The sequence below is a fragment of the Bombus bifarius genome, unplaced genomic scaffold (genome assembly GCF_011952205.1).
Source record: "Bombus bifarius isolate JDL3187 unplaced genomic scaffold, Bbif_JDL3187 scf7180000008006, whole genome shotgun sequence".
Lineage (NCBI taxonomy): Eukaryota > Metazoa > Arthropoda > Insecta > Hymenoptera > Apidae > Bombus > Bombus bifarius.
Genome location: NW_022884384.1, coordinates 1,963,154 through 1,978,937, shown reverse-complemented (window position 1 = coordinate 1,978,937; position 15,784 = coordinate 1,963,154). Strand labels below are relative to the sequence as shown.

The window sequence follows — 15,784 nt, the reverse complement described above, 5'->3', positions numbered from 1 at the left end:
GATCGAAGAGAATAAAAAGTAGCTAAAAGTAGCTGCGTTACATGTCTTATTCGTTAGAGCGTGACTCTTTAAGAAAAATTTCGATTCGTTATCTCGCGGTTTTCCGCGTACCTTCGTTAAAGTGTCGTTAATACACAGGTCCCGTAGGCGTGTAAACACGCGGCACAGTATAAAAGCGCATGTAAATGATTTATCTTGATCCTCGCCCACGCTTTTAACTCCGACCTCCAGAATTATCCCGCGGTACGTTTCATTCGTTCCTCTTATCCTTTTTATTTTAACTGCTTCTCGTTCTTCTATTTTCCCTTTTATCTTCATTCGTGTGCATTATTCTTCGGTCACAGCGACGATGCATTGTACGAAATGAGAGAGGTATTTTTGTCCTTTGTCGTGGAGCAACCGAGAGATATTAGATAAGCAAATTCTTTCCGCGTGCAACAACACACGAAGTTAAACCATGAATTGTTGTTACCGCACGGGGAATCCCTTTCAGCTTGTTCGTTTGCTCTTCTTAAATCACGCTGCGTCGTAAATAGCTTTCAATTGTCTCTGTAATAAAGTTCTTCTTCGTGCTCGTGTGCGAAACCGGCCGCAATTATTTCACCGCGTGTGAATTCCAGGGGTATTTAGGTTATCCGGTTATCCTTACTTTGGCAAGTTACTCGCGAAAATACCTGAATATTCGTAGAATCGTCTTACGAATATGTTACTATACGCGTTGCTATACAAAGCGTAATAAAAACTTGTTCGATAAGAAATTGTCTTCAATTTCGAAATGATAGATTATAATTAAAGAGGGTAGAATACTCGACAGGCGAATCTTCTGTTTATCCATTATATCGCACCGTATAGAAAAAGGGACCAATGAAGGTGAAAAATAGCCAACGATGGCCCATTTTTCTGCCACTCTCTGCAATTTTGCCATACGTATGTACGATATATACGTACGCTTTACCTGCATCTTCGTGAGATTCAGTAGCCAAGGCTGACAGCATGTATCGGCAGACTCTTCTCGCTGTCTTTGACCTTAATTCAATACCAAGAGGTGGCGAGGCCAAAGACCTTGCCATTGAATTTGGCTGTAATCGAAGTTGACGTCACCGAGTACCCGACTCGGTAAGGAGCAACGATGTAAATGACTTTCACGAATATTGCCTGCGACATTTTGCTACGGCGAGCGCCTTACGCGCGGCCAAGTCGACCGGTGACTGAACATTTCGCGGACCCGGCCTCTCCCCCTCGTGCGCTTCATGTCCTGTTGGCGAATAAACGCGATTACGTTTGTGTCCCTCCCGTGGAGAAGATATCGGCTTCGGCGGACCATGAACGAACTCGTCCGAGTCCGCTTCGATGGAAACCAGCCAAAGGCATCATTCCCGTGAGAGGATCATCGTTGACTCATCCCGATTAACGATCTCCTTGCGCCTGGTTAGAATAATTTGAAAAGTTACGCTCTCGATGGTGAGCCGATTCGAACCGATCGGACGAGAAAAATGGAGAAAGTGTGGTCGATTTTTGGTCCCGAGCGAATACGTGCATCGAAAGCGAAGATTCGTTACGTTCCGGGGCTGAACGGGAGCACCGTCTTCTTCTTTCCAGATACGTATATTTGCTGAAACTGATCGATGAATCTTGTTTTTCATACATCGTTTCAAGACTTTGGTTTTTTATTTTAATTTCAAGTAAAACTTTCTAGATTGTAAATTTTCATCGAAGATAGCGTAGAATAATTAGGCACTGATCTATTGTGCGATCTATGTATCTACGATATTTTTCTAGGCAATTGGTTTTCCAACATTTTTTCGCATATTACACGTGTATTACACGCATATTAACGAAAAGCTTATTACGATTGTGTAATCGAAAATAACGAAAAACAGTGAAAATTCCATACGTGATGTAATTTTACATTTTAATAGCTGTCATGAAAATTTCCTGTTTCTTATTCTCACGTTTGTTAATTAAATATTTTTAAATCATCCAATATTTATTGACATATCTGTTAGGTACTCTTGAATAATTTATTACCGTCTGTTATACAAACACGAATTATCGTATTTTACAGACGTTAAAGACAAAGAGACAGTTTAGTTGGTGCAGTTAGATAGGTGTTTTCTTTACGAGTTACCTGGACGTCTCTACGATGAACTATATCTTATTGCCCAGCGCCAACGCGATTTACAGCGAGCCATTTTCATTGTAATAGTGATAGAGCAAACAGTGCGATGATATAATGCGCAATACAAGACTGCTAGGTGGCATAAGTCACGGAACAATAGACTTTGTATTTATCCTCCTCAAGTATACTATGGAATAGCGTGTAATAAGTATAGAGTAGAATTTATGTTTTGCATCGCGATGTCAACGCAATCAACAAATTTCATGCTTATTATCTGCGACAGTTTACGTATTGTACGATACAATAAAAATTTATGATACTTGATTGGAAGATGAGTTCACATTCGTTAGCACAGTAAGCGCTTATGGGATACAACGTATTAAATGTTTTTCAAGACGATTTTTGGTACATCTATAAATTAGAAAAATGTTTTTTTTAACGATTTAAAAGCGATTTATCGTATAGCGAGAGTGTATGATCTGAATTCTATAATCTTTAACTTCCCTCTATATACGAATTTATTACATACCAAGGTTAAAGTTTCTGATTTAAGTAAGAGTTGCGAGATCAATCGAGTTAGGCAGACTTCCCGATTTTGGAGAATTTTTAAGATTAGAAACTGTCGAAATATAGAATAGAAAATTGATATTTTTTATATGCTTTTTACGAAGGGTATGAAAAACCTGGATAACTTTAGGAGTTTTAATAAGATAGAAATTTCTTAGAATACGATTCCGTATTTATATTTACAATTTTCTTTTAAAAATATCGTCAAATATCGGGACACCCAGTACGTTAAAGCATCTTTTATTTTTTATTCCGATGTTCCTTTCACGCAGTGTCTCATAACGGTTCTTGAATATTTGGGTACGTCCTTTCAGGAGGTAATATTCATTTTATCATTGACACAATAGCGATTAAAGAATATCGTAATTGTTTCTTATAACTATATATATATACGTATACCTATGTTGTGTAAAACATACTAAAATACATTTTTACGATTGAAACACGATGTTCAGACACGATAATCGTTGAAAGTTTTATTCGTCTGCCTACTTATATTTAATCGATTTATTAATTAAGAACGCTCTCATAATTTTCATCGCTTACTCGTACTTGGCTATTACGTACACGAACACGCAAACTGAAGTATGATAAATATTTAGGATATCGCGAGACATAGCGTATGCCTTTCAATTAAGTTTTATCAGGAACAGGAGGCAAAGCTCTATTCTGTTACTTATATTTCGAGATTTGGGTGTGGTCAATCTCATATAATCGCGTTGTTTTTGTAAAGGCTGCCATTGATCGGTAACCTATTCCTCGTAGTACGGGCTATTGTGTCGAGTTTTCGACTGCGCCCTGGTCAAAGTAGTCATGTACGCTGATTGTAATCTTCTTACATCGTGATTTAAGTGCTATGAGAAGCAGATGAACGAGCAGGCGACGCGACGTCGTTAGTTTATTCTCTTCCAGTTTCGTCGCCTTTGTCGCCGGCCAAAGTCGGGTTTAGGTCGACTAAGAGAAAGCTCTTCGTGTCGTGTCGCCAATCTTTTCATGCTTAGCTTTATGATAATACGTGCATTTACTACGTGTCGGTGCACTCAATTTCAATATCGGATTTTCTGAATGACAACGATTTAATATTTCAAGATCGAGTTAATGCCGAGTTGTCGTGTGCTGCATATGTATATACATCATACACATGTAGCTGATCCGAGAGGCGAGGAAAAAGAAGCAACGAAATTTCTAAAACAGCTTTGTACTCGTTGTGGGTATCTACGGGCTACACAGCAGATAGAAATATTCTGTGAACGACTGGTTGCGTACGGCGCGCTACATTAATGCAAGGGATTAGCATGACAACGATGGTGATATTTCTACGTACATCGAGTGCATCGATGTTAAAGGACCAACGGAAAATTTATATCAGTGGCAAACTGCCCGTAGGTTAATTTTAGTCGCTGCATGCGTTTCTTCCGCGTATTAAAAGCGAACGTCTATTTATTCGGCCAATTTACGGGGTTACGATAATTAAAGAACGATGTGGCCTCTGTTCGAGATGGCAATTTAGACGTAGAGACGCTTTAAACGGAATCTTCGAGATATTAAAAAAAGAAAGAAAGAAAAAAAAAAAGAAAAATCGAGGAGTTTTTATGAAACGATAGGAATTTTTAGCGTAGTTTGGCTAGAGTTACCGAAGTACGATAAACAAGAGGAAGTTGTTGGAAAAAGTTGATAGATGCTAGACCATCGATTTCGTTATTAAATGTTATGCAACCTTTGCTACTGTCTACTAGAGTCTAGACAGTAGCCGAGACGACAATTGAAGTGTTTAAAATAGCTGAGTGCTTATTTGTCTATGCTTGTCCATACAACCGTAACTATACACTACCATTCGTATTTACCAGATGAGGTTATTAAACTTATACAGAGTTGTAGGAACTGACATGAATCGATTATTCTGCTGTAGGTACCATTTAGTAGTCACTGGCTAAGAATGAGAGTTCGATCTTTGAATACTTTTCATCAAGTCATTTATCTTCTCTTACCATAGATACTAAAGTTTGATTATTTGTAGTTCAAATGCCAAAAACCTGCAAGTTCTAAAACAACTTTTTATTATAAAACGTTACGTGCCTTGAAAAATACGTACAGAAATATTGCGTAACAGATATTTATATAACAGAGACATTTATGAAATAAAATAACGTTGCAAAGTAGTTTTATACGAAAATGGGGATAATTATACGAAAAGTAACGATAAAACAGTATAGATATAAGATACAATTTGCTGAGTAACATGTTAGGTATTTCTTATCAAGTTGTCCTGTTTCCATTAAACGTAAATGCGTACCATCAAATGATACTACAACCTATTGTTAATTTCATTCAGAAATTGTCATTATAGTTTAGTTATAAGATTAGTCATTGGAAGAGATTAAAGGTTAAACATTGATATATTATGAGATATACGAGCATTGAAGATTTCCTTGTAAGAATGAATTGGGAAAAAACACACTTTCTAACATTGAAAAGAATTATAAAGGAACGTTGCTTTTGCCTCATTATTCTACGATGTATACGTTAAATTGGCTGAAAAATGCGTCGAATACGTTATAATTTGCGGTCCCTTTTCATATGCCGTTCATAACAAAACAGTCGAGTGTAAGTAAAAGCTCCGACCTTGCGCACATACGTGCACGTTAATGTCGGTTTTCACGGGAGCCTCGTGATCACATTAGTTACGGAAGAAAACTTTGTCGATGTAAACTGTCTAATTGTAAGCTTCGTGTTTTGAACATTTTCGCGTGAAGTTCTACGAAAATTTATAGTAACTTGTAGTAAAAATGAAGCGTTCTTTGGAGACGTTGAATCGGACATCTTCGGTTTTTTCACACGAAGAAGATCGCACGACCAGAAAGAGAAAGGGAAGAAGAAAGAAACGGACGAAGAGAAAGAGATAAAGTTATTCTTAAACGTTAACGCTACTTGTTTCCAAAAGAAACGAACGAGTTCTTCTTGTTCTGCATTGTTTCAACACGAATGGTAACAAAAATGGCGTATAGCCGATTAAGAATAGAAACATTTCCAGTTTAATCATTGAAATTTCGTCTAACTTCTAAATTGATCTGTCCCATTGGAATAACGAACAACGATACGGCAAGTCGCGACGATATATGTAACTCTTTACGGTGTTGCGTTACAGCTTTAAGATTTATATAACAGCTAGTGTATCTACGAAGGTGACTGACCTATTTACCATTACTTGTACCTGTGTTATCTGCGGTAACCGGCGGGCCTGTATGAGTGATTTTTTTCGGACAACTTGTCTAGGATGACATAGGCACAGGTGTAATTCACGCCAACTTGGCGACACGGCCAATGAGTGACAAAAATGACGAGACATGGTTCCTAGATAAGATCGTTTTTTCGAGAAAGTCTTCCCGTATTTTGACGTATCGATGACAAGGTAGCGCTCCTACGTATAAATTTATCGAAGGAAAATACGTTGCATTCGTACCAGTTAATAAATTTGGAAGATAATAAATTTTTAATAGGTACGTCATCGATTAAGAAAGCAGTGAAACGCCCACGTTCTTACACGAGTGACCGTTTTATCGGTTATCAATTGTGAAAGTTTGAAACTAATACTCTATCTTTAATTATGAGTCACGGACGTAGTAATTATCTGTTCGATATTTGATATCTTAAATTCTATCGCTCCATGCCCGGTAGTTTATTACTACTCCGACTGTAGTTTATTCCAACTCGTAAGCATGTCGTTTAATATTCGTTAAATTGTTTTTAACCCTTTAGGTACTTTACGGTCCTACATCGAAATAGCTACGATATTCCATTTCATCCAACCCTTTTTAGTTTTTAAACGTAGAATATACCGTTTTGCGTTGTAATTGAATTTAACAGAGATACGTATTCGATGTGCTATTGATTAGGAAAATATGAAAATTCAACTTACGAATAGCTGTTGAACATAGCTTATTAAGTTGGAAGAAACGCTGCTCAAACCGCATAGGGTTAAGTAAGATAATAAACGAAGTGAATTTCTATTAGATATTAAGTAATGGTTATCGTCGGACTTTGCTTTTAAATCGCGTTAAACTTTTGGTTGCTTAGCTAGTTATTCTAATTTCCAACGACACTAGAGTGAGAATAAACGGTATGCGTTTGTCAATTCGAATGACGCGTCATTTTATTTCATTTCCGCAAGGTAATTCAAGTGGTCAGCTTTTCAGCTTTCTATCTGCACTATGTATGTAGATTATTAAGACGAATGCGCTCGCGCCGTGCCGTTTCTAAACTAAAATGATAGATGATTCTTTTTCACTTCACCATGTCGTTGATCGTACGTTTCTACGAATTCTTTCGTTAGAAAACCTAAAATACACGGTATACACATATTTGTCTAACCTTCTCGAAGATCAGACAAATAAATGTCTTCGTAAATCCCCCAGACTGTAGTGCTTACTATTCTGTATTTGGAACACTTCGTTTCGCTCTAATTTCTCGTTTTGTAGGATACGCGATTAACGTTTCGTTTTTACAGCCGATGAATTTTAAAGGATGACGTTAGTTATCACTGTGAAAGGCTCGAGGTTAAAAATACATGCATACAATGTAAAGTCATAGAAGTGCGAGGTCTAGAGCCACTTAAGAACACTCTGATGCATCCGTCCGTCTGAATAGATCTCGACAAGAATCTTGATCTCCAGCCTCTGTTCACACTGCGTGAAAGTCTCGAGTGGTTTCGGTACGAGAAAAGCATAGGTACAATGATGGATGGGATATTTTTTTCGTGGATAGGATCGAGAAAAGTAAGATTACATTCTTCCAAGTATCTAATTGCCAGTCGTAATTACGCGCAACCGCGCTCGTCGTTCATCGTTAGATATGTAAGTACATCGACTCGGTTCCTTAATTTTACCGAAACGGAAGGTGTCCTTATCGGGTTGTTTAATGTAATTTCCGAATAAATGATCAACTTCGTGATTATGGGTCGTAAAATTGCATTAAAAGCTACGGTATTACGGTCGCTATGAACAAAGCGACGCGCGAGTGTCGTACGACGAATCGTTGAAAAGCGTCAACCAAAAGATATTGCACGAACGCTTTACCCATCGAATATATCGCTATATTTGCCAAAGATATACTTCGCTGGACGGTTAGGTTTATATATGTCGAAGCTACAAATACACTGCGCAATCAGATCAGGGATACATACACTCGTAATTCGTGTAAATGAGCACGGTCAACATACACGCAGTATATATGAATAAATACGATCAAGATCGTGCGTCGAAGTTCATTTTATTCGAGATAAAAATGTGATATTTGGCGAATGGGTGTACGCTTTATATGGTAAGCAAAAGAGAAATTGCAAATCGTGTTTAAGAAGGATGAAATAAACGTATAGTCTTACCTTTCACCTTCTAAAATGTTAATATTATATGTTAAGTCATTAGTGGATATAAATTGCGCGTACAATTTTTCACAAACGTGGATTTTGAATTCTACATTCGCAGAAGATACGGTTCATTACCATTTACGAAATAAAATAAAAAAGAAAGAACTTCAGAGCGCGTTTATTTTCTTTGAATTTCTATAAAGTATTAATCGAGTAAATTTTTTAAATTCTTGGAATATTTTTCTACTTGAATGTTTTACTCGTATTACTACTAGTAATTACTTTAACTAGTCTTTCTAAGAACTGCAATTTCATAGATGATAGAAATAAATAGGAATGTTATAAGGGCAATCATGCTTTAACGAATCTCATTCATACTCATAGAATTGATAGACTATGAGTCCAAAGTTTCAAGCTGAGAAAAAATTTAATTGAACGCTACATTAATAACGATAGGTATAACATTAATATAAACATTTTCTTGTTAGAGAATTCGTTGTCATACTTGAATTACACAAAGTACAGAGTGACACTAGCACGCAACTATCTCTGTTAACCAATCGATCGTCATCAACCGGTTCGAATTGCCGCTCTAAGATCTGATAGGGTTAAATTACTCATTAAATAAAGCAGCGCAAGTTTTTCTCCTGATAAAATAATGCGTGAGAATCGTTACTCTCTCTCTCTCTCTCTCTTTCTCTCTAATAGCGAACATTTGTAAAAGCGTCGTTGATTAAACGCGATATATATTCCGGCTTATATACTATCCGACAAATATATTCTATATTTTTATAACATTAAACATTTTTTTCGAAATATCTTCAAAATTTGTAGTTGAAAGATATTTAAAAGTAGCTGCTTTCATGCATCATACGTCATAAGTGTATATGTGTCAATGTAAGTTCAAAACAATTAGCAATGAGTACATAGTGATCTTTATTGTTACCAAGGTATCGCTTATCTGATCGATAATTTAAAACGCATCTATCATTTGTCAATATTTTTCGTAATATCGATCGCTGCTTCCATAACAGCGTATCGGAAATGTACTTTTCGTCATCGTTGATATTAATTCAGTGGGTTTTCCCAATTATCTCTGAGAAGCGAGCACGCACATATCCTTGTTTCTCTGTATTCGTTCTCATAGCATCGAATTTTTGTAGTCTTGCGAAAATACATACTCGAACTTAGTTAATCAGTATGTAAATGATACGATAAATACGAGTACAGTGGTGTGCAAATGCAAATATGTTTTTTTAGTCACTGTAGAAAAAGATCTTTACACGAAGATTAGTGTTATTCCAACAACGAACGAAGATCGTGCATGGTCGAAAACTATATGCGTGTCTAGTTGCAAAATCAAATAAAAAAAGTAATTTTCCTAACATCGAACACCGGAATTCCTGTAGAAAATAAAAAGATGCGACTTATTGTATTCCGTTTGTCTTCATTTAGACTTTTATACAAATGTATACAAATACTTTTTCTTCAGAGTCGATAATCGAGATACGTAAATAGCAAATAGCGTTTAGAATATCACAGGGGCTCGTAATACTCGCATATATAATCAATTCGTAACGCAGGAAAAATGCGATTTCCCCGTTTGGGTATAGCGCGGGAACTTTAATGAATTTTAATCAGCTTTTTCTCTATGAGAAAAATAACATCCGATCGGGCGAAAAACTACTTTGCCCTACAATCGGTGCATTCACTACGATGAAAGGACTATTCACTTGATTCCTCGCAAAGCAAAACATTTCGCAGTGAAGTTTTATTAACACGACGCGACGCGATGCGCATGAACGGAATAAGAATATGCTTATTTAGTGTCGTGTTTCAAACCCCTAACTTCCAGTGCAGTGCACGCGCGAAAAACGAGCAATCTCCTCTTTATAGTGACCTTGATGAATTGGCGAGCATCGTCGAAACTAATATCGAGCGTCTTGAAAATCCTGTTTGCTGGGCTTGCAAATCATCAGCGATACTGCTTCTGGCAGGCAATTTCGTATAAATGTACCGACCATGTACTTCATTTACAGAGTAATCCGAACATTTTCATGTCACATAGAATACTTACTTTAAATGCACGACATTAAACGCTAATTTACTAATATATTAAGTCCGGATTAATTTTCTCAAATAAATACCATTATAAGTCCATTGTACATTGTGATTTCAATTTTGAAAACTGACATTGTCGATGTTACACTTATGCACGTTTCTCGATAGTGTCGTCTTTATATTAATGGCCTCGAATATCTATCGCGTGTACTATTCTACAAGACGATGCATGTTCATTATACATGTTCGCAATTAATTTTTTGCATCGAAATACCTTTTTTGGTACTTTACAATGTACAGTAATTTACAATGTACAATAGACACATAGTTTAGGCACATAGCTCGATAATATACTAACGTTTGTTGCAATTTTTATCGATAATAGTTTTGGATTTGTGATTATGCACGTTTGTTGTTGAATTAGAGGAAAATGCGTGGCGTAACGAGAAAGTGAAATGAATTCAGAAGTCAAGGTGAATTTTGCGCCGGATTTTCGTCACAGATCTCCACCGATCCAAAGGTCTAGTATACGCCACTGACAAAACATCTCTTTACACTCTGTACACCGTACACGTATGTATATATATATATATATATATATATACCTGATAGATTATTCATTTTGAAAGTAATAAGTTAATTCAAGGCAAACCAACTTAGTAAATTAATTGCAAAAAATTGCAAATAAGCAATAGTAGCAATTACGATTATCGTTATTAACGTTAAAGTTAATGATTTAATACCATATTACAACAAATATATATGCTTTCAATTATTCCCTTAAAAGTCTGTAAGTATCGGTTTTACGTGTAGTGATTAATTGCTAGGCCTATTAATAATCCTTTCTGTATGTCGCGTCGGCAATTTTTTGTCGTACTTGAAATCTGAAACGGAGGTCTCGATACGACCTTGCTAAGATGCCAGTCGAAAGTCGAAAGCATTTCGTTCCCTTTAACACGCGGATCAAGTGTGTACTGTACGTACTTACTTGGCTGGCCACCTTTTTCACAGTAATGCCATGGAATAACACCCATGTCATCACTCTCCTCGACGCATTTTTTACTATTTTTTCACGGCCATGATTATACACTGACAGCCGGTGCCCGAATATCGTTACGACTTTAGGTAGGTAGACCCGCTCACTTGATCTACCGATTCTTATTCCAAACGAGTTCTCTAATACGCTCGCCGCGTTTCTAATTTGCGTAAAATCGTCGTTGTAATTTATGACTCACGTTCAGCGATGAATCTACAGAAAGCTTTCGAGTTTAATTCGACTATAAAACGAAGAACGTAAGAAAAAAAAGGCAAAGAAAAAATTAAGCTTCGACAGACTAGAATAGCATCGACGACGTTTTTTGAACTTCATAAAGTTGTCGGATAAATATAAAAGAAGAGATAGCGGCGAGAAAGTGTCGAGCAAATTCTTGAAATTCCGTTCTATAATTGCGATACGCGTTTGATAGAATTTGATAACGTAAACTGTCCAGAAATGAAAATACGCGTGAAATATAGCGTTAACGAGCCTGTTATATTTTCCTCAAATGTTAGAAACTTCTGTGGTTTGAAAATCACGCAAAGAGAATAACAGGATTAAAGCTAATTCACAAACAAATTTACAATAAGATATTAGGTCGATCTAGGCTTACCCAATAAATGTTTCTCGTAAGTTTGCTAACCTCTGTCTCAGCTATCTGTTTGCTAATTATCAGCAATTCACGCTATGATATCGTCGAACTGCGCACGCAGTGGAGCGAGGCGAAAGTCAATGTTTCGCGCAGTGGTACGGTTAGAAATGATTTTTTCTAGCATATATGTATAATCTCGATTAGATTTTGTAACGTAACAGCGATGTAAATCAAATCGTTATACTTCTGTAATACGTATAAGATACACGTTACGATACGCGTATCGTAATTGTTTTTATTATACCGGATTTTTCCTACATGTTGGGAAAACCTCGATAAACTTTTTCCCCAAACCACTAACGACTAGGCATCGCTTGACTTAATAGATGGTATATTTTGCGTTTTTCATCGGGGCTATTGGAACATGATTGTGAGCAATGTTTGCCGACTAATGAACCACATTATTTCATTCTTCTGTTTGCAGACATCGGCAGGGAATGTTAACACGGTGTAAGAAGAAGAGGAAGAAGAAGCAGGCATCCAGGAAAATTTATTTCAATGCGGAACACACGAACCAGTACTGCTTGTGAGTACAACTCGATAAATAGGAAAAAATTCTCGATTAATACTTAAGTTGACGCGTTGCAATTCTCGGCGTAAGAATTTAAAAAATGTTAACTAGATCATCGACGTCGTTGAATTTTAGTTTTGCGGGTAAATTTTAATTCGCGAAAGTATTTCAACGTTTACGGAAGGTCAGTTTAAAATAAACGAGTAAAATCGGTAACCACAGAGCGGGACATTAGCGACGAATAATCGCGTGCGTATTTATACGAACTCGTTACGAAGTTATATATGGCATTTGAAACGAGGATAACGTCTACGACCGTTTGAAGAAATCATGACTGCTATTGCTTCTTCGTATTTGTCCAAATGAAGTGAATTAATACTTGGCGAAGCCTGGAAATTATTATGTCAGATAACAAGGGATCGCGGTTTGGACGCAATCGTTTACGAAGCATTCGTAAAGTTGCTGCCTTTTTCTCTGGGTGTTTAATCAATGAGAATGCCTGACGCTGCGCTGGTGTATATTGCGGGAAACGATCAATGAAACAACTTGGCCTGCTTTGATATGTCCGATTAAGTGAAACTGCAGCGCTTCTTACGTAAAGTCGTCTTATTGTTCGTGGAAATAGAAGAGATAAATAACGTTTCGCTTGCGTAATTGACAATACGTGACAACATAATCTTCAATCCCAATATTTGCAATAGTATATCAAATATTTCATTGACGAATCAAATGTGTCAGAAGGCAAAGGCTTTGTTTCGATATTCTCAACTTTAAATTATATTTTGTTCGACTATGTTCGATGCTAATGGATTCGTAACTCATATACGACTAAACTGTTCTGATTTTTACAAAAAATAAAAGTTACAGAATGATTACGGGAGGAATGGACCACGTGTTTGGAAACGATTTGAACGATATTTTTAAAGTATCGAACACTGTATCTATGTTATATTTGTAGAAGAACAGGCGCGTAACATTAGCATATTTTGTAATAGATAAATTAAAGAAAGGAGCAATAAAGATTTAGAAACCACAAGGGGGAATATCGGGTTCTTATGTTCTTACGAGCGACAGAATTATTCTTTTGTTTTCCATGGGTTAGGTAGGATCGTAGAAGTGAATTTTCGATTTAGGACATCGCAAATGTGGTTATGATAATGAGAAGCTGCGAGTTTCGCAAGCTATTCGCGGAACTCTACGTGCCGTCCTTTAACGGCGCGACGACGCGACAATGGATTTGGAAATAGACTTAATACACGATGTTAATCCCTGTTCGTAGCAATAGATACGATATTCTGACAGATTGGTGTTGGCAACTGTCCCTTCCACGATATTTTACGATTTGTATTCGTTAGTATTAATCAAAGTAGCCAAGAGTTATTTATTACTCGATCGTATCTATCCTGTATGGTTATTATCGTCGTTGAATAATCAAATAGTTTTTTGCCAACTATAGATTATTTTACCTATATTATAAACTTGCTTCTTTGTTTTATCATAATTACACATTATCTAATTCGTTCCTTGAGAAGGAAGATGAATAGGTAATTCTCCGATAGTTTGTTACATCATTATGCGCGAGGCGTGAGGTGCCGCTCCCATTGCCCTTCGTATTTCATCAAAATGAAAAATGTTATTTTCAATTTCTTCGAATCGATCGTTCTTCGCCTTCTTCCATCGTAGAATCTTTTCTTCGAATCGATCGAAGGATCGTTCTTCCTTCGCGTCGCTTCGTAAACACCAGATCCGATCGTCCGGTAAAGTTTTGTCGTGGAAAAGAAATTTCCGCGTTCCAGGGAACGAGGAATCCGCGGTGCTTGGTGTTGTTCACGCCAACTCGAATAATCTTGTTACAGTAGCTGGACTGGTAACCAATGTCAACCCTTTTTTCTCCGGACGCACGTGCATTGACATGTACCATCTGGTCGCTGGATGTCGCCGTATAGCAATTGAACGTAATGATATTCTGGTACCATCCAAGTTACGTCGCCCTTTCTCCCTCTCAGAGTCTTTGGTCTCGCTCCACTCCTCCCTATTACGCTGTCCTTTTCTCCCCTATCATCTTTCTCTCCCCACTTTAGTGGCTGTTAGCCGGCGTTGGCCATTGACCGACCTTCGCAGTTGAACTGTGCCGCGAGAAGATAGGAGTTGCGCCTTTCTCTCGATTCTCTCTTTCTATCTTTCGTCTCCTCTTGTCTCTCTCTCTCTCTCACACACACACACACTCTCTCTCTCTCTCTCTTTCTCTCTCTTCTTCATCTGTTGCGTTATGTTACGTTATGTTATGTTATGTTATGTTACATATAACGTTAAACGTGCTATTTGTAGAAAAGAGGTTTCTTCCTGGCAGCTCTCTTCGAGATCTAGGATCGATGCTTTGAAAAAATAGTCCTTCGTCCTGCGACCCTCTTGTTATCCGACTACCCGTTCACGCTGTGCGGCGGCGTGGCGATCATTTCGACGATTACGTTTTAAGATCGTTAGAAAACCGACAGCGCGTACAGGCCATTTAATAGGATTTCTCTGGCCCGTTTCGTTGCGGCGACTTTGGCTGGAAGTGTTTAATAACACGTTTTCCGGTTGGATTTGACGGGATATCTTCTGTCGGATTTGGTTGCCGATGCTCTGCCCACCGAGCGTTCTGCTGGAATTTGATAGATTTCACGGTTAGATATTCCACGGTTTTGATTGGCATATAGAGACTGATGTGAGATTATACGGACGATTTTTTCTTTCGTTTTGTCCGTTTCGAATAATCAGAGGATTATCTGTCTGAAACGACTTCATCGATTAGGTGGCTGTTTGGCAAACTGAAAACTCTATCGTTTATCGGTCGGACAATTTGATCAACCTATAATTATATGAAATAGAGAGAATTGATATAGACATGGATATACGTATACAGTTGAAATCCAATCTCAATTATACTTTTTTAAACTAGAATAAAGATACATATAAAAGATACGTAAATCATAGAAGACGTAGTTTATTTTATCCGATTTCTATTACAAAATTCTCTCGTGATATATTATCGACATTCATAAGGACGTTTAGTTACGCAAACTAGATCGATGGAGGAACTTTGAACGAATCGAGTTTTTGTCTATCGAGTACCATTCCATTATTACAATTTCTTCCATTCCTGTGTCTTAATACAAATCGAGCGTTTTCGATCACTACTAACAATAAATATACTCGTAAGCAATCGTACACTATTTAATAGATAATAATCCGACGATAACAAGTCCCGATAATGTACCATATAATTGGAAATATTTACAGAAATCTTGAGTTGCCCGATTAGTCCAACTCGCAGCCGCAATAACGTACATCAATCGTAGTAATCATATTCATAATCCTGGACATCACGAACGTCCGGATTCTATGGACTTATCAAATGATATCGCGAGTTCGTCGATGAACCTTCCAAGGGAACATAATCGTTCTATCCCGTCCAGACGTTCTTTCTTTTTTCA

The 15,784-nt window shown here is 37.3% G+C and overlaps 1 long non-coding RNA gene across 1 annotated transcript in view; it reads left to right on the top strand.

The window, feature by feature from the left end:
- The window catches only part of LOC117206443, a 67,438-nt gene that overhangs the window by 10,089 nt on the left and 41,565 nt on the right, over window positions 1–15,784 (top strand). The window contains exon 2 of the long non-coding RNA XR_004487394.1: window positions 12,222–12,323. This is a non-coding gene — a long non-coding RNA (uncharacterized LOC117206443). The remainder of the gene's footprint in view (window positions 1–12,221; window positions 12,324–15,784) is intronic.